Below are 18613 nucleotides of genomic sequence, written 5' to 3'. Positions count from 1 at the left end.
TAAGACAAGTTATAATAAAGGAAGATGGGTTGAATCTGGTGGCATAAAATAGTGAGTTGGGGAAGAGGAAAGATGGGTTTCTTTTTGTGTGTGTGTGTGTTTTATATGTTCAATGGGGGTGGCTAAATGCTTCCTGCCAGATCCCCATTATAGCCTTCCAGCATGGGCATGGCATGTACAGCTGCTCTCATTATACTCGCTGCTTCTGCCCTCATTCTCCCATTGGGGTTTCCTATTCATAATTTGGTGTGTATTGTGATGTCAATCTGGTCACCACTCAGAATCCTTTCTTCCCTTCTTCTCTCTCTCTCTCTCTTTAAGGAGTAATAGTGGTAACCTTGTGGTGTGTTGCAATGAAAAAAGGCTTGGGAGTCTAGGCTGCATTATAAGTTCCTGTCTATTCAAACAGTGTGCAATATTTTTCTTTTGACTGTCTTGAAGAGAAATATTCCTTTTGTTTTCTCCAAAGAGATGTTGCATATGTATTTATAAAAATACTTGGGTGACTACGTGTGAGCTTGCATACTTGGGACATCAAAACATTGTTTCACTTACAGGATCAGGTGGCCAAATCATTTAATTAGAAGAGGTGTCCTTGTGGCAAGCAAAACTCCTCTAATTTTTTTGTGACAAATGTTGGAGGATGATTTCTTCTTGTCATGCAATGGATTATGCCATAATTTTTAAAGAGTGATTTCTCTATCAATTTAATCTTTTGAGCTGCACAGCAAAAGATAATTATTTCCCACCAAAATATCTCACTTGCCTAGTGGGATCCCAAAAGAAGATAAAGCCTAATGAAAGACTTCACATTTTTCATCTCTCTCTCTTTGGTATAAAGTTGTAGAGAGATGTTAAGGCTGATAATTATTTTCCCAGATCATTAAAATGTAACATATAGACCACGCAACTAACTGCAAAGGCTTTGGCTGTCATGAAATAAGCTAAGTGTGAAATCATGCCTCTCCTTTTGTGGAACAGGCTATTTTTGTAAATCAGCAGGCGTCTTTCTTAAAAAGCATCATGCTTTTCATTATTGAAGCCCAGGCTGATTTAGAGTAAACTGCTTTCCCCCGTTTTAAATAATATGATGCAGACGTGACACTTACAGGGAGGGACCGTAGCTTAGTAGAGCATATCTTTGTGTGTAGAAGGTCTTAGGTTCAGTCCTTGCCATCTCCAGTTGTAAGGAAGTAGGTGACAAGACCCATCTGTACCTGAGATCCTGGAGAGATGCTGCCAGTCACAGTAGGCAATGCCTGGGCTAGATGGAATAATAGTCCAGTCTGGAATAATGCAGCTTCCTTATTGTTCCATGTTTAGGAAGTTGTATTTAGTGCTAAATTATAGTGTTGTCAAACCCACTGCTGCAGGGTAAAATTTCTCAGCATTTCCCCCCAGAATGGAGGTATTTATTATAGGCTATACATAGTGATGTGCAGCCCAATCCTATTCATGTTTATTCAGAAGAAAGCCCCATTGAGTTCAACAAGACTTACTCTATGTGCTCACACTTACCATGGAGTAAGTGCACTGATAAGAGTTGGACTTGTTTTCAGAAAGTATGCATTGGATTGATCTGTAAAGATCCTAAATTAAATATGAGCATTTTCCTCTGTAATTCTAGAACTGATTGCACCAAATAGAGGACATTTGTGCACCTAGTGTAGCTTAGTGGCTGAGTGACTTGGCTAGAAATCAGAAGTTCCTGATTTGGATTTTGCCTCTGCCACAAACTTATTAGGCTTCACTAGGTAAGTCAGTGTCTTTTCAGATGTAAAGCTAAACCATAGTTAGTATGAGCATGAGTTGGCTAATACTGGGCTTCCATGCTCCATTCTTCCCTTTCCTCCTTTGGCACAACTGCAGAGAGCCAGTTGGAAGCTTTTACTTTTTAAACTAGAGCTCCTTGTTATGTATGAACGTAGGGGAATTTTGGTTTGAGTAACTACGGTTTGTTCAAACAATTGGGTATTTGTTCTCAAACTGTAGTGTAAAAGTGGAAACAATTTAATACAAAAGTTCTAATTCTCTCTGTACATCCACAGCAGGGAGGGAGAGCATGTGAGCCAAAGTCCAGTAAGTGTAAAGTTAAAGCATATATTAGTATTGCATCCAGACTAGGCCCACACTCTTAGGCTAAGCCACCTTTATCCCAGCAATATGGGCATAGTTTGACCTACAGCAAGGGTGGGGAACTGGATCTGGCTGGCAGGCTCCTTCACCTCCCATGGATCAAATTAGACAGCTGACATCATTGCGGCCCCACCCATCTAAGGTTTTTTTTGCCTGCACAGTTTGCGAACAATGGCAGAACCCACAAAGTACCAATGATCAGCTCCTCTTTGGATCTTGTGGAGCAATTTGCAGGTGTGGTTGATCAGCAGTGCCTGCAAACCCCATTTCTGCAGAGCCAGTGTTGGGTATGCAGTATACCTGCTGCATACTCAACATCATATATGTGGGGCAGGTGAGCATAGCTTGGTTGAAGGGTCCTTGTGAGCCAAGTAGGGAGGCCTGATGGGTCTAATTAGGTCCGCAAGCTAGAGGTTCCCCATGCCCTGACCTATAGATTGTGCATGCAAAGTGCTATATAAATGGCTAAGCCTGACCACTCATTAAGAACTACTGGAGAGGTCCTCGTTTGCCTTGAGCATTTTAAAATGGATAGCTGGTGTCTAAATATTTTTAATGAATAACTAATATTACCTTTGTGAAGCTTATTTCAATTCAACATATTTTTTTTTGAGGGGGAGATTAAATTTGATGGATCTGAGATGTACAGATCACCATTATGGTGTTTTGGATATACACATTCAGGTGCATATGGCAATGTATAGATTTTAAGAAAACATATAGAAGAAAACAAAATATTTTATTTATTTATTTATTTATTTATTGCACTTGTATACCGCCCCATAGCCGAAGCTCTCTGGGCGGTTTAAATACTAAGACATTTTAGTCCATAACAATAAATAAGGCAGCACTGTACTTCAGGGATTAAAAAAAAAACTTTTAATGCCAAAATTGTAAGAAGGTGTCAGTTTTGCCTCTTTTTAAATACCTCCTGCACTGCAGCCTAAATCAAGATAGGCTTTTATTGATATTGGATGCTTGACATTGGAATTCTTTACGTAAAAGGGAAGGTGTTTTGTCCCTTTTAAGCAACCTGCATTACAGGCGTGGGAATGAGAGTAGGGATTGTATGTTGGTATTCCCAGTTCTGAGGATAACTTGTTCTGTGACATGCTTCATTTTCTCAAGCTGTACAGGTAATGCCTACAGCAATGTTATAAAGATGATTGATGTTTTCAAGGTGGTTAAGAGATCTCTTGATGAGCAAATACTCTAGAAGTTCAAGCAGCAGTGAGGTAAAATCCAGCCCTAATTAGCTTCTGGAAGGTATGCATACATATGCAATCATAGGCAGGAGAGACAGGTTGAGGTGTGGAGGGATGACTACATAATGCTTCTTAACTTGTCACTAGAGAGCCTTGTGGGAAACTTGCAGTGTAATCCTGTAAGTTCCAGAAAAGTGTGGATGGAATTGCAGCCTTAATCACTTAACCCAAGGTGTTGGGTTTATCCAGACATAGAAATGCATGTCGAGTTGTCTTTTATCTTTTTGTGAAGGAACTCTGTATAAAAACAGAACAAGTACTGCTTTTTCATCCAGTGGCAAACATTTCTGCAGGGGCTTTTCAGGATTTCACGTTACTTCAGTGTGGCTTGTGTACAGAAATGGAACGTACACTCAGAAATGCATACAGTGGAGTAAAATTGTTGCATACTTGGGCTGGAAGCTTAAGGACCACACAGCTAGTTCCACATACCCAAGGATTCTTTGGGCTTATATTATTTGAATGATAGTCCCACTCCATGTTGCGTGGCAAACTGATTTTGAAATGGAGAGGATTTTCAAAAGCAGTTGTTGATGGTGGCGGTGGGGTGGGGAGGGGAATTTGCTATTTAAAGAAAAGCATTCAAAATTCTGCTCAGCATGCACAAGTTGTTGAACGTGCTAAAAGTAGATCTTCGATCACGGCCTTGATATGGAAGAATCTACTTCTGCAACTGCATTGATACTTCTCACTTTAACACCACTCGCTTGTGCAGCAAGTGTGCGAGCTTCTGCAATAATAAGTGAAGTCCAAACATCTTTGGAGTTCAGACTTGACTTACGATTGGCTCAGCCTGGGTCCCATCATTGGTCGTCATCATTGCTACAGCCACCTCCTTTTCTTTCTTATGACAGTTGGACGGCTGCTGCTATAGCTTTCATTGTGGGTGCCTCCAGGAAATATAAGCCACATTCACTGCATACATTGATTTCATTATTATTCCACTTTAAATAGTCGTGTTTCCTCCAAAGAATCCTGGGAAGTGTAGTTTGTTAAGGGAGCTGAGAGTTTCTAGGAGAGTTCTGGGAATTGTAGCTCAATGAAGGGAATAGGGGTCTCCTAACAACTCTCAGCATCCTTCACAGACTACACTTTTCAAGATTATTTGGGAGAAGCTGTGACTGTTTAAAGTGAAATAATAGTGGAATAAATGTATAATGTAAATTAGGTTATTTTACAAGGTCCCATTCCAGACAGAGGCTAGGAAATCTCCCGTATTGCTAATGGTTTGGTCCACATATCACACTAAACAGACTATGGTTTAATATGAATGAGCACTATTCCCCCACTCCTGCCATATTGTGACAAAAAAAGCCAGATCTCAATTGTTATGTCATCCAAGCCTGGGCTTGTTGTTTGTTTCCTCCAGATGAACCATGAGTGGTAACAGAGGTTTGTTCTTGGCTTACTAGATGTGGTTTGTTTGGAGGAAACAAATCACAAACCCAGGTTCCAACAACACAACAAACTAGACTCTTGCTAGTTGCACCACAGGAGTGGGAGAGGACCACTGAGGGAACTTTTGAGACATGTGCATCAGCATGCCACTTGTTCACATCAAACCATAGTTTGTTTTAAACTATAGCTTAATAGGATGTGCAAACTGAGCCAGTATGAGAAAATTTTCAGTGCTTTTATTAACTGTTGACATGATTATGGGCTGTGATCTTTATCTTGAGGGTACTCATATTTTACTTGATATTACACCGTGGTACTCAGAGGTAATAGTAGTCTACATAAAAACAATGTAGATTACTAGCTAGAGGCAGTATTTGATATCATAATAAGCTATGTTCAGATGCATAATATGAGAAGGAACCTTGCAGATATTTGGCACTGTAACAGGAAAATTTCTAAGCATGATTGGTTTGATATGATAGAAAACTATGTGGTATGTGAGTTTGTGTCCATTCCATCATATACTATTTTAACAGTCAATGCTAAATATTAACAAAATACAGCTACTTTCAATAGGTTGTTTGGAATATGGAAATATGTAATTTGGCAATCTGCATATTTGTTTGTATCGGGTAACATCGAATGAATTCGTACTTGTATATGTATGTGAATTATTTTTCCAGGTTTCTAAGTTACTCTATAAAGGATATTAAAGGTTGAACCTCCAGGAAGAACAGGATGTAAGCTCAAGGAAACAGAATGTTTGTTGTTTTAAAGCAATAGTGCAGTGTTGTCAAACTTTAGTCTTGCCTATAAGACTTAAAAATGTCTTCCACTAGGATTATTATTTTATTATTATTTATTACATTTGTATACCTCCCCATAGCCGAAGCTCTCTGGGCGGTTTACAACAATTAAAAACATTAAAAACAAATATACAGATTTAAAAACACTTAAAAAAATTAAAAACACATGCTAAAATGCCTGGGAGAAGAGGAAAGTCTTGATCTGGTGCTGAAAAGACAACAATGTTGGCTCCATGCGCACCTCGTCGGGGAGATCATTCCATAATTTGGGGGCCACCACTGAAAACCCTCTCCCTTGTGGCCAGCCTCCGAGCTTCCCTCCAAGTAGGCACCCAGAGGAGGGCCTTTGATGTTGACTATAGTGTACAGGTGGGTTCTTGTCGGGAGAGGTGTTCCATCAGGTATTGTGGTCCCAAGCCATGTAAGGCTTTATAGGTTAAAACCAGCACTTTGAATCAAGCTCGGAAACATACAGGCAGCCAATGCAAGTGGGCAGCCAATGCAAGGATATAGAATATAGGTAATAATTTCCCTCTTTCACTTCTAAAATCCTTCCCTGCCTCCTCTTTGAAACAGTGAAAGGGAATGTTTCACTTTTTATAAAATTACTCAGTAATATTACCTCATACCAGTTTGAAGTTTGGTGGTAATATCTCAACATACAGAATTTACATATCTGGTTACATCTTTTGTGTGACCTACCTATGATGCATCTTCTGATAAATGTAGTTGTCAGGCCCCTTCCTGTGGTCACCGCTTTGGCACAGTCCCACCTAAGGGTCCTGCTCTCAAAACAGTTCTCTCACCGGCTCTAGCAAAGATCTCACAAGATCCCACTGCTAGACAACACCACCAGACACTACCTGTAAACAATATTGCCTTGAGACTGTGCCTTAGTCTCCTCCTGGCTTATTGCTACTTTGTGTCTGGGTGCACTTGCAGGCCTCAACCCCCCTGTAACTTTGTGCCTATAAAGATTACAGACCTGGGTTGCTTTGGATACCTGCTGATGTTACACTATCTCTTCACCGCTGTCACCATTGATACTGTTTCCCAATCTTGGTATATGCCCTGCCCACCCTCCTGGTCTGTGTAAACCCAGCCAAGGATCAGGTGTTTTGGTAAACCAAGAAATATTTATTTATATACACAGGGAATAACAAGATTACTTAAAGGTATAAACAAGCATGTGGTTTCATAAGATGCATTACTCTTTATGTTTCTAGTCGTCAATAACCTGCCTCACTACTCACCTAATCCAATCCACCCAACAACCCTCTCAAAGCCTCACAAAAACCCAACCAACTCACGCCCACTCAACTGTCATCCTCTCATTTATACCTTCAGACACTCAAGCATTCAGCCAATCATCATACAACACTCATCAACATTCCAACCCAGGTACTCCCCCCTCTCACTCAGTCTACTTACCACATATACTCTAATAAACCCGCACTTACCATATTTACAGTATTATATATATACAGGGACATCACAGTAGTCTCTCATCAACTCTAGCTGTACTAATATTGATGCATGCCCTGTGGTTTTAGAGAGTAAATATAGGTCTGTTACACAGGTAAATTGGCACAGATGTTTTAAAATAATTGAACTACTTACGTTAGCAATATAGATGTCCTGTTCCCCCCTGCCCCCCAAATCAGTGGATTTCAAAGAACATAAGGATTTATTCTGGAATAGTACAAATGCCCATTTTCCCATTGTGAAAACTGCATACAGTTTGCTACAACTGTGCTGATAATGCCTACTCAGCTTTGCAAAACTTGGTCACCATTTCTTCTGTTCTTAGCAGAAAAAAATAACATAAAAATAATAATTTTATGGCAGCTGTATAAATTAAGTATTCATTTTGAAGCTTGCCTCAAGAAAATGTAAAATGCATGAGCATAGCCAGCTGAGTTGCAACATGCTCATTTTGCTTTCTAGTCATAGTGAAGCATCTCTGTAGTGTGTTGAAAAGCGTCATACTTAGCCTGCCACTGCTGGAGTTGAAATGATAATTTTAAAGCAAGTGAGCAGAGGAATGCATATAAATTTCTGTGTGATCAATAATGAGCTCAAATTGAAGCTACTGGTTTAGTAGAACAATTACCAGAATTGACAGAAGAGCTGTTGAATGAACAATGCATGCAAATCAAAAGGGAAAAGAGGTAGCATTTTTTTTAAAAGGAAAGAAACTAATGAAATTGGTGATGCATTATATGAGTGAAATATAATGTTTGTAATCTGCTTTCAAAGGTTTTTAAATTGGTACTCTTCATCTACTTTTTGAGACTACCAAGTTTTTATATTTAGGTAGAGGTTTTTATTTAATTGTTACAGTTTTTCTACTGCTTGGAACAACTTTCACAGAATGCTTTCTACCCTTAACAGTGAAATCCTATACATGTGTCCTGGAATTATCTCTCTTTGTGATCAGGAGTGTGTTTAGGATCATAGCTTTTGTCTTTATAAAGAACAATGAATTGATAAAGTAAGTTCTTACTTGACTCGGAATCTGAAACCTCTTTTTTTGTGGGGGGGGGGAATAACACTGTTTTTGTATTCAAATCATTTATGCTAGTATATTCAGACTGAAATTAACTGAGAATATTCTGAAATCACTGGTAGTTCTTGGCTGACTTTAAATTCTCATCCCCTTATGTGTAGTCTTGCAGATTTCTCTTTAGGAATCTATACATGTTTTGATTTGGTATATGATAAAATATGTTCATAAAGACAGTGGGTTGAATCTAGACATTTGATCTGTCAATAGCTCCTACTGGAGAAAGGTCGGGGGGCACAATTTGCATCAGTTCTCCTTTCTCCCCTGAAGCTGCTAAGCATCACCATGTTTGCTGTTGTGGAGCAGCTTATTGGAGGGCACTGGGTTGCCAGGGAAAGGCAGAAACAATGAAAATCTCTTTCCCCTCTCTTCCAATGGGAGCATCCCGTGAGTAGAACTCTGATCACAGAAAGTCTGGATCTAACACAATTGCTCAAAGAAAGAGTAGTTAGAAATCAAAGTGTCTAATAGCTTCCAGCAAGGGATACTTTGATCATGCTTGCTATGGCTGATGGGAGTTGTAGTTCAGCAACATCTGGAGACCCAAAGTTTCCTCACTAAATGTGCTGGTGCAAGTGAAAAAATCCTGGCATGTTTGTTGCTCCTCTTCTCCTACTGCTTTTGTTTGGAGTGAGAGCTGTTGTGTTTGGAGTAATATAAACCATGGCTTTGGATGTAATGCTTAAGCCAAACCATGGCTTAGCTCCTGGTAGCATGGCAGCTGCAAGAGTAGAGTAGTAGTGATCCAAGTTCAGAATTAAGTCTTCTGCTTTAAAAAAGGAAGTGTATTTTACAGCCTGTGCAGTAAGTTGTGCTCTGTGACAACAATTTCAGTTATGGGAAAGGAGAAGTAGATTAAATCCTTTGTTTGAATAATTTTTTAAAAAAACTAAAAACTAGTCTCTTTAGACGCTACTGCAGCTGCTAATTATAACTAATATTAAAGGATTTAAAAAAATAATCCTTTATATTGAAAGTTTGAATAAGGAAGATGGGAAGTGTAGGTAGAAGGTGTTTTGCATGCTAATATATATGTGTGCCTGCACTTACTGAGCGGGTAGGGTTTTGCATGTGTGTGCATTTAGCATATTTGAGCCATTTAAAAATGTCAGCAGTTTCCTACAGGCAGCTCTTGCTGACTCACATGTCTGCTGCAGCACAAGCTACCTTTAATTTAAGCCAGGCGCAATAGGAAAGCTCAGACTCAAAAGAATGTGAAAGAGGTATTTAGTTGCTCAAAGGCTATTTTAAGTTCTCTTTGCTGCTGAAGCTTCCTTCCTCATTAATACAATATACCTTTTGCCTTTTTTTTTTGCTTTTTGGATACACATTTGAAGCACAAATGGCCACACTCGCTGCACCTCTGTGAATGTGGGGTAGCTCCTAGTTACATTGGATTACGCTGCAGGTTTGTGTTTGTCTGTCTTGGGGCCCTTCCACACATTGTATGGCAGCACACCTAGGTTTGACATGGAAAGCATATTTGATAGAGCCCTAAAAACCTCAATTGCTTAACAAATGTAATGTGTGGAGCAGCATACAGTGAACGTGGGTGGTGGGTTTGCATGAGGGTCTTTAACTCTCTGGCTTTACGCCTGGAGGATAATTATGGATTGTCATTGCTCTTTTCTCCTTTTCTTCTTTTCCTTTCTTCCTCCTGTTTTCTTTCTTGCCAAATGAATTCCTCATTAGCTACAACAGTGAATCCTGATTGCAAAGATCTTTTAAGGGCACACCTGCACAGCAGTTGTTCATGCTATCTGTAAAACATGGGAATTCCTGGACAGGCTTTTGCTCATAGCACTCCTCTGTGGAGATAGGTAATGCACCACTGTGGATTCTAACCAGTGATCCCACAACAGAGGACCATTCACTTTATGAATGGACAGGTGAGCACATGCAGCTTGCTGGAATCAGATGCACTGAACAGTGCATATCTTGTCCCCTGTGATCTTAGGCAGGCATACTGTCACTGTAGGGCAGTGAGCAGCATGATGGTACTACTAGCTGTCAGGAGTACATTAAATCCAAAAGTCTCATTATGCCCCTGTGGATTCAGTTTTTTTTCATCTTTCTCCAATGACTTTAATTGTTAACATAAGAGTCTTCCATTGTTTATAAGAGAATTGAAGAGTTGGTGCATACTTCTGTGTCTGCAGAGATCCACATCTTGGTGTATATACTGGCTCCTATCTGAAGTGCTACTGAGCATTTTTTTTACCATACTTCAAATGTTGGTTGTATTGGAGGCATGCAAAAGTGTAGTTGAATCCATGGGATCTGTTCTGAAGCCCAGCAGATGGATGTACCGATATCTGCATGGTGTCAGTGATTTGTGGTGTAGAAGCCAGGGTCCTTTGCCACATTATTGCATAAAATGTAAACAGTTGCTTTACCAAGGCCTGCAGATGGCTTCGAATACTCTAATTCAGAAGGTTTTTGCTAATTTTGACTTGTAATTGTTCTCCCTCTACAAGAGTGCATTGCTTATGATGGGTCAGGCCAACTTCCAGGGCTATATTCAACTAAGTTCTCAGAGTAGACCCACTGAAATTAATGAATGTGAGTTAGCAATCTCTACTAACTTCTACTCTGATTAGTACTAGCATTGAATTTGTCTTCTATATTCAAGGAGTGAACTCACCTTTTTCTGGATGGCAACCTGGAGGCTAGACGTGTATTTTGTTCACTACCTGTGAAGATGGTTGCATTCTATAATAAAGTTGGAAGCATATAAGGAGTAGGGTTTTCACACGAATGGTATCAGCTGGGCTATGGCATACAAAATCACATTGAAGCAGATAACATTGAAGCAGCGTTCACTAATGTGGTGACCTTCAGATGTGCTGATGGGAATCATAGTCTAAAACATCTGTGTTGTCTAGGGCTGATGGGAGTTGTAGGCCAAAACACCTGGAGGGCACCATGTTGCAAAGGCTGCATTCAAGATTGAATGTGTTCTCAAAATTTTGAAAACGCGTGCTTTCTTTTTTTAAGAAAAAGAATTGTTGGCATACGTCTTGCTAGACCTTGATTAAAACCTAATAAACACTGCTTGCTGGGATACAGACGAAGCAAAATCAGTAGATCTAAAGAAGCAGGCATTAAGAACCAACATGAATTGTCTTCTTTTTAGACAACTCTGATTAGCTCCTTACAGCCACCTGTCTACAGGCAGGTCCCGCTTTACGACGTTTCGCCTTTCAGTGTTGCGCTAATGCGGCAGCTTTCAATTCTGGAAAGTCCCCACTTTAAGGCACTTGTTCCGCTTTTATGGCGGTTTTTTTGTCATGCGCCATTTTCGTGCTACGCACACCATTATTTTCAATGGGTTCCGCTTTTCGGTGGTTTCCACTTTTGGCGGCAGTGCGGAACGGAACCTGCCGTATGAGCAGGGGCCCCCTGTATTAAGGAATAATAAAGGGGGGATAATTAAAAAAAACCTGGTTGCTGTAGAAGACATGAAAGAAATGGGTGTTCTTGGTTTCCTCCAATACATATGACTCATTGCTTTAAGGAGGCTTTCTATTTCTAATAATAAATCTGTATAAGACTTTTCAAAAACCTGTGGCTTCTACTCATAGTGAAAGGCTGGAAAACTTTACATGAAGCAACTCCCCGCCTTTTTTTTTTTTTTAGAGGAGCATGTATTTGTTTCTCCATTGATTAGTTAAAAAGCTCTCTTTCATGGTAACTTTAATTACTACACTGTAATTAAAAAAACAAGGTTCCTATTCTTGATTTTGTCCCCTATTTGCTAAATGATTATTAAAGAAATGCCCTGGGAAGAGAGAAGATATAGATTCCACTGGCTTGGAAAAACATAAACTGGAGTATCCTTTTTGATTTTACAGCCCTGTTTCCAAGGCAGGAAGAGGGCTCTATCTGACTGAATTTCCCAGACTGGCCTGCTAAAACATCTGCTTCTTCCCAAGATGATCTGCGCAATTGCTGTTGCACTTTCTTTAACTTCTTTGGGTATCTGGGTGGCTTTCGGCTATCCAATCTTGCTTCTCAAATTTGATAATACATGTGCAATCCTATAGGAAAAGAAATGGCTTGTGAAACTAGGAAGATGAACGTGGATTGGTGGTGACAGGAAGCAGAAAGTGGACAGGACTGTGATGTCTCCTGTCCTGCCAAAGTCAGAGGACAAATAAACTCAGCTATGGAACTTCTGGTTTTCTTTTTAGTTCTAATATGATTTGTGCTTTGTTCTTGACATTTTATTTTAGTTTGGGAATGGTTACATGCAAACAATTGAAGGGAGAAAAAAAGCAATATTTAGGGCAGCTACCCGATTGCTTAAGTAATGCATAATAAATTCTATCAGGTAACTAAAGTGAGATTTTAAATCACAAAGTAAGCTAGGTGGCCTGAATTCTGTAGATCAGAGGATTAGGAGGTACTTTATCACCCTGACCTTTTTAACAATTTATGTGGCAGTAAATTGATTTTTAGAAAATATACTCATAAGTGGCATTAAAGCCATAGTTGTCCTCATTCAAAACATGATCTTGATTGAACAATATTTCTTTTCCAAGTGTAAGTCTTTTTAGCCTTAATTTTCTAAATCTGTGGCACAGAGCTTTATTTATTTAAAACATTTGTATACTTCATCCAATTTGGATTTCAAGGTGGTTTACCCAGATGGCAAGACCAAATAAGGATGAGAACAAGATAAGATTGCCTGTCTTACTATGATTGCTTCATAATATTTTACAAGCTTTTACAGTGGCCATGGGATGCATCTTTAGATTCCCCCCCGTATGGTAAACCATATTCTTCAGCATTGTAAATCTCTATAACTGTTTGTTGTTGTTGTTGTTATGTGCCTTCAAGTCGATTACGACTTATGGCGACCCTATGAATCAGTGACCTCCAAGAGCATCTGTCATGAACCACCCTGTTCAGATCTGGTAAGTTCTGGTCTGTGGCTTCCTTTATGGAATCAATCCATCTCTTGTTTGGCCTTCTTCTTTTTCTACTCTCTTCTGTTTTTCCCAGCATTATTGTCTTTTCTAGTGAATCATGTCTTCTCATGATGTGTCCAAAGTAGGATAACTTCATTTTCATCATTTTAGCTTCTAGTGACAGTTCTGGTTTAATTTGTTCTAACACCCAATTATTTGTCTTTTTCACAGTCCATGGTATGCGCACAGCTCTCCTCCAACACCACATTTCAAATGAGTTGATTTTTCTGTTATCCGCTTTTTTCACTGTCCAACTTTCACATCCATACATGGAGATCGGGAATACCATGGTCTGAATGATCCTGACTTTGGTGTTCAGTGATACATCTTTGCATTTGAGGACCTTTTCTAATTCTCTCATAGCTGCCCTCCTCAGTCCTAGCCTTCTTCTGATTTCTTGACTATTGTCTCCATTTTGGTTAATGACTGTGCCGAGGTATTGATAATCCTTGACAAGTTCACTGTCCTCATTGTCAACTGTAAAGTTATATAAATCTTCTGTTATTACTTTAGTCTTTTTGACATTCAGCTGTTGTCTTGCTTTTGTGCTTTCCTCTTTAATTTTCATCAACATTTGTTTTAAATCCTTACTGGTTACAGCACCAAATATTATCTCCAAATGTCCCGGTATCAAACTGTGATCACAATGATCCCAAGTGAATTATGTAGGAGTAAAATGTACTGAATTGTATGCGCCCTAATTCCTAGGCAATATACTTAAGATCCCAGATTTTTTACGTTGAGTGCTTTTGACTTGCTCTGGGACAATGTTCTCTGGATGCAGTTGTTAAAAATACCTTGGAGATAAAATGCAAATATAAGATGAAAGAGTTGTATTTTCTCAGCACTGATAAAACAATAGGTTTTTTTTTTAAAGGCCCCTATAAGAAATTGCTGATGCTAGATGCTTTATCCATATTCTTAATTTTGTCGGTCACTGTGTTTAGAAATATGCTGGTTTTTCTTACTGGGAATATTACCACCGGCTAGCTGAAATAACAATTGGGGGCAGCGGGGGGAGAAAAAGCAAATTCTTTTTTTGAAAGGTACATGATGTACTCACGTCAGTGTTTTATAGTGGAATCAGTGATTCAATATGGGTGGGACTCATCATTGAGTCATAGAAATTTTCTGAGTGAATCAATAAGCTTCCAGTGGGGTAGACAAAACAACAACAACCTTAACTGCTGGGTCAGGCCAATAGGTGAATTATAAACAAAGACAGGATAGTAAAGTTAATTTAGTAAAACTTGAATGTACCTACACATAAACCTCTGCCACAGTTGCATAGTCGAAGTAAGAAATTAATCAGTAGAATTGTGACAGTTATCCAGGAAATGTAAAAATGATGGATATTTAGAATAAATTATTCTTGAAATCCCTAATGGTCTGTGTGCAAACAACAGCTGGTATAGCACAGTGGGGAGGAGAGCCTGGCTGGGAGTCCAGAGTCTGTGATTTCAAATCCCCGGTCATGTCTCCTGGGTGTAAAGTGCCAGCTAAAGATCACCCCCACAGTGAGTGGCTCAGGGGTTATGTGCCCTGCCACCAGTGCAGCCGTGGGCAAGCTGCATAGTCGCAAGGAGCCGAGTTGCGCCCCTCCCAGCTGGCAGTTGCAGCCAAGGAAAGGGCTGGCTTGTGCAATTGTGGCAAGCTGAGCAGGTCCTAGCCAGCTGGGGAGGACTAGCCTCAGAGGGAGGCAATGGTCAACCTCCTCTGAATACCAATTACCATGAAAACCCTTAGTTGGGATTGACTTGAAGGCAGCCCATTTCCAGTTTCCTGTATGCAAGCAGGGTGACTATTTTAAAACAAGAGAACCATTTTTCTGAGAAGGAGCTCTGTGCAGCATCTTGATCATAAAATCATAGAATAGTAGAGTTGGAAGGGGCCTATAAGGCTATCAAGTCCAACTCCTTGCTTAATCAGGAATCCAACTTAAAGCCTACCTGGCAGATGGATGTCCAGCTGCCTCTTGAATGTTTCCAGTACCACACTAACAGTTAAGAAGACCATAGTTTCAACTAATTGATGAGAAGCTCAGGTGAGGTGCATTGTCACGATTATGTTCTGTTTTATTTATTTATTATTTATATCCGCCCTTCCTTCCAGCAGGAGCCTTGCTACTGTTCAGCTACTGTTCTATTCTTACAGCTTCTATTCTTAATCAAGCTGATTTGAAGTAATAACTGTTGGTTTTGGTTTCATATATATTGGTTGTGGAGTTAATATGTATGTGTACCCTGCCCTGGGAGCTTTGGTGAAGGGTGGCCTATATGTACTTGAAATAAATCCATAAACCGTGCAGGAGGGGTTTTTCATATTTTTGAAATACTTTATAGTGGATTACAACAGAATTTAAAATGAGTTACAGAGAAGCCAGAATGTGTTAAGCAAAATTAAAGCCCGTTGATCTCAGTGGGACTGAAGGGTACTTAATTCTTTCTGGATAGCAGCATTTGCCTGGCAGCATTTTCACTTTTTCCAGTGTGTAAGGGGAGGATGAGAGAGGAAAAGGGCTCGCTACTCTGCTTTGGCTCACAATATGTTTCAAGGTATATAGATGAGGGCACATGGAGAGGGGTTCAAAGCTTTTTTTAGTGGAGGGGAAAAAAATTGGCCCATTGATTCCTAACACAGAAACCAGCGCATAGCTTCCTGTATTGTATGAAGTGGCACAATAAGCTGATCCTCCTGTGGTATTAAGGAGCATAATGAAAGGGACCAAATAGAAGCTAATTCTCTCTCCCCTTCCTTTGAAAACCTTTGTTTGAGCCCATTCACTATATATGGTACTTTCTTCTTGTGCAAATGTATTCAGATAAAAGTTGATCTGTCATACACACTTAAGTCCAAATTGTTAATTAGGTGGCCTGGTCCAAAAGAAATGATGTCACTGCATTTTGCAAGTTGTATAAACTATTAGATTCTCCCGCTTCTACTTCAGACTTTGTTAATTGGAGCTGGAATTTAAAGGTAATGCAATACACAAATATAAACATCTGTGCAAACAATTCCTTTGCACAGGCACAATGCTGTCCTGCTTTGCTATCCTTTTTTTCTTCCACAGTCTTAATCCTGTAGGCTCTGCTAAAGTGGGATCAGTGACTCATTCAGTTGTTGTCCTCAGATAGTTGCTCGTCTGCCAATTGAGGTTTACCTTCATCTTGGTGGAATATAATGACTAATGCTTAATAAGAGTAACCACCATAATCTCAGCTGAGATATGAAAGCATCAAGAAAACAAACTGTATCCAGTTTTTACCATGTCATGATATTGAAGCTAGTAGAATTTGGCATGCACGCCAGTTGAGTTACAACAGGATTGCTTTGTCTAGTCATTATTAATGTCATAGAACAAGGTGTATTTCTCAACAAAAAAAATGCAGCTTTATGCACACTGTTATCGTGCTTTTATTTCACTGGCTTTTTAGTAGCCCCTCTGATGTTTAAATTCCAGTTTGCAACCCAAAGTCTGTATTTTGTTGTTTTGCAATTGCATATTCTTTTGTGTATTCGAAGTTAAATTGTTGTGCTGCTCAGAGGTTCACTATAAGTACCTGAAGATAAATTAAGAAAATAGTCAAAATGCTGCAATGGATTCAAGAATCTTGCATATTCTTTAGGAAAGTGGAGTTCAATTAAAAAAAAAGGTCATGGAAGGTTGTCGCTGCTTCTCAGCCTGCCTTAAATAACATGAAAGGCATGGTGAAAATCCAAAGGCAAAAGAACTGAAAAATGAAGTATAAGCTGAACTCTGACATTCTAGGGAAGGGGATCAGAAGTAACTCACTTGCCAAATAGTATCTTTTGTTCTTTTTGGATATCTCTCTTAACACCTTTTCTTTATGCATCTGCATTTCTTCTTTTGGTTGATTTTGGCAGAGAACATGGTTTCATATCAGTTATCCACATGAAGTTAAACATTCAGAATTTTAAATTGAACTCACCTGACCTTACAGTAAGGAACAGAAGAGAGATAAGATTGTGTCCTCCTTAATATTTTGAATAATTCATTTGCTTAAATCATAGTTTTTGTGGCTTAATACTTGCAAGGTGGATATAGTAGTTAGAAAAAATGTTTATAAGGACTGTTGAAAAAGAATCATTCCATCTTTTCGCCTTGTTTTTCTCTCATTTATTGAATAGGAGATTGCCTGAGTATTTATTTTACGTTTTTATTTCCAGGAGCTCAGGGTGGCTTATAAGACACTTCCCACCCCATTTTGTCCCCACAACAACTCTGTGAGGCAGATGGGACTGAAAGAGAGTGACTAGCTTAAGGTTGCCTAATGGGTTCATGGCTGAGTGATGATTTGAACCAGGATTTCCCCAGTCCTAGTTCAGCAGTATTGCCATTATACCACACTATAGTAACCCTGTATATACTACCCTGAATTTCTTCAAGGAAGAAAGGTGGGATATCAGTGAAATAAAATGAGAGATTGATTTTTACATTTTGCAGTTAACTGCTTGATGTGTTGTCTGATTGTCAATAGTTAGGAATGTTTTTGAAAAACTCATGGGGGATATTATCTTTCAACCCACCAGGTGTCAGGGTTATTCCAGATAGGTGCTTAATTTGCAGACAGGTCATTGTGGTGTTGGAAACTTTATTTATTAGATTTTCCCAGGAAAGGGTAAATCAGAATTAAATAGGGAATAAGTACAGACTAGCATTTTGTTGCCAATAATATTGTGGACACTGCAAAAAAAGTTGCATTCGTTAAGAGCACAAATCCCACAGAGTAAGCGCTTGTCTAGGAGCATCCTTAATGTCTGAATGACCATACATGAAAAAGTATTGTGCTTGGTGTTGACTAATATGAAAGTTCTGTCTGTGATATCAGTGCCTGATGTTTAACACACACAAATCATTGCATCAAGTTGCTGTCTTCAGTTATTCATATGCTTTTTTTTACTTTCCCTTACTGCATGTGTTTAGTATAATGCATACTGTAGGGACTAGGGAAAAGAAAGTAGGAGTGTGTGGATTTTTTTTGGCAATGGCTGATTAGTGAGTTTTGTTTGCTAATGTGACCTTAGAATCAGAAAGAATAAACCTTGACTTAGAAAGTTTTTGACACTTATCATCCACAAACTAATGTGGAAGAAATGAGGGACTTGCTATCCATGCAATCCATAGGGAGGCCTAACTAACAATTTGAGAACAGTAGGTTAAGGTACTAATGATGTGTTACAAATTCATAACCGCTCAAGTGTCGTATTATCTTAATGTAACTTACTTCTGGAAAAACTGGTTTGGGCCACAAGAAGACAACTAATTTTACATGTTTGTAGACCTGATTTTAATTAGCTTAATGCAGTGTGCTAAAAGGTTCATATACTCTGGAAATTGTGCTCTTTCTGTAGGTGATCTGTATATAACATTATTCTGGATGTCCATTTATATTAGATAGCTACATGTTACATTTACCACATTAAGAACAGCCATGTGTAAACCAGCTG

The 18613-nt window shown here is 39.2% G+C and overlaps 1 protein-coding gene across 9 annotated transcripts in view; it reads left to right on the top strand.

Annotated features, from left to right (window-relative positions):
* The window catches only part of BACH2 (BTB domain and CNC homolog 2), a 244345-nt gene that overhangs the window by 1597 nt on the left and 224135 nt on the right, over positions 1 to 18613 (top strand). The window contains exon 1 of one of the 9 annotated variants that reach the window (XM_061623342.1): positions 9333 to 9394. The exons of 7 other annotated variants lie outside the window; for them this stretch is intronic. The gene's annotated coding sequence lies outside the window, so the exon portion shown is untranslated. Of the gene's footprint in view, positions 1 to 9332; positions 9395 to 9558; positions 9580 to 18613 lie in introns of those variants that run through there. One more of the 9 variants, XM_061623346.1, reaches the window with a different exon arrangement.

This window comes from Rhineura floridana, chromosome 4 (assembly GCF_030035675.1).
Source record: "Rhineura floridana isolate rRhiFlo1 chromosome 4, rRhiFlo1.hap2, whole genome shotgun sequence".
Taxonomy (NCBI): domain Eukaryota; kingdom Metazoa; phylum Chordata; class Lepidosauria; order Squamata; family Rhineuridae; genus Rhineura; species Rhineura floridana.
Note: the sequence above shows the minus strand (reverse complement) of the source record. Positions and strands in the feature narration are given on the sequence as shown.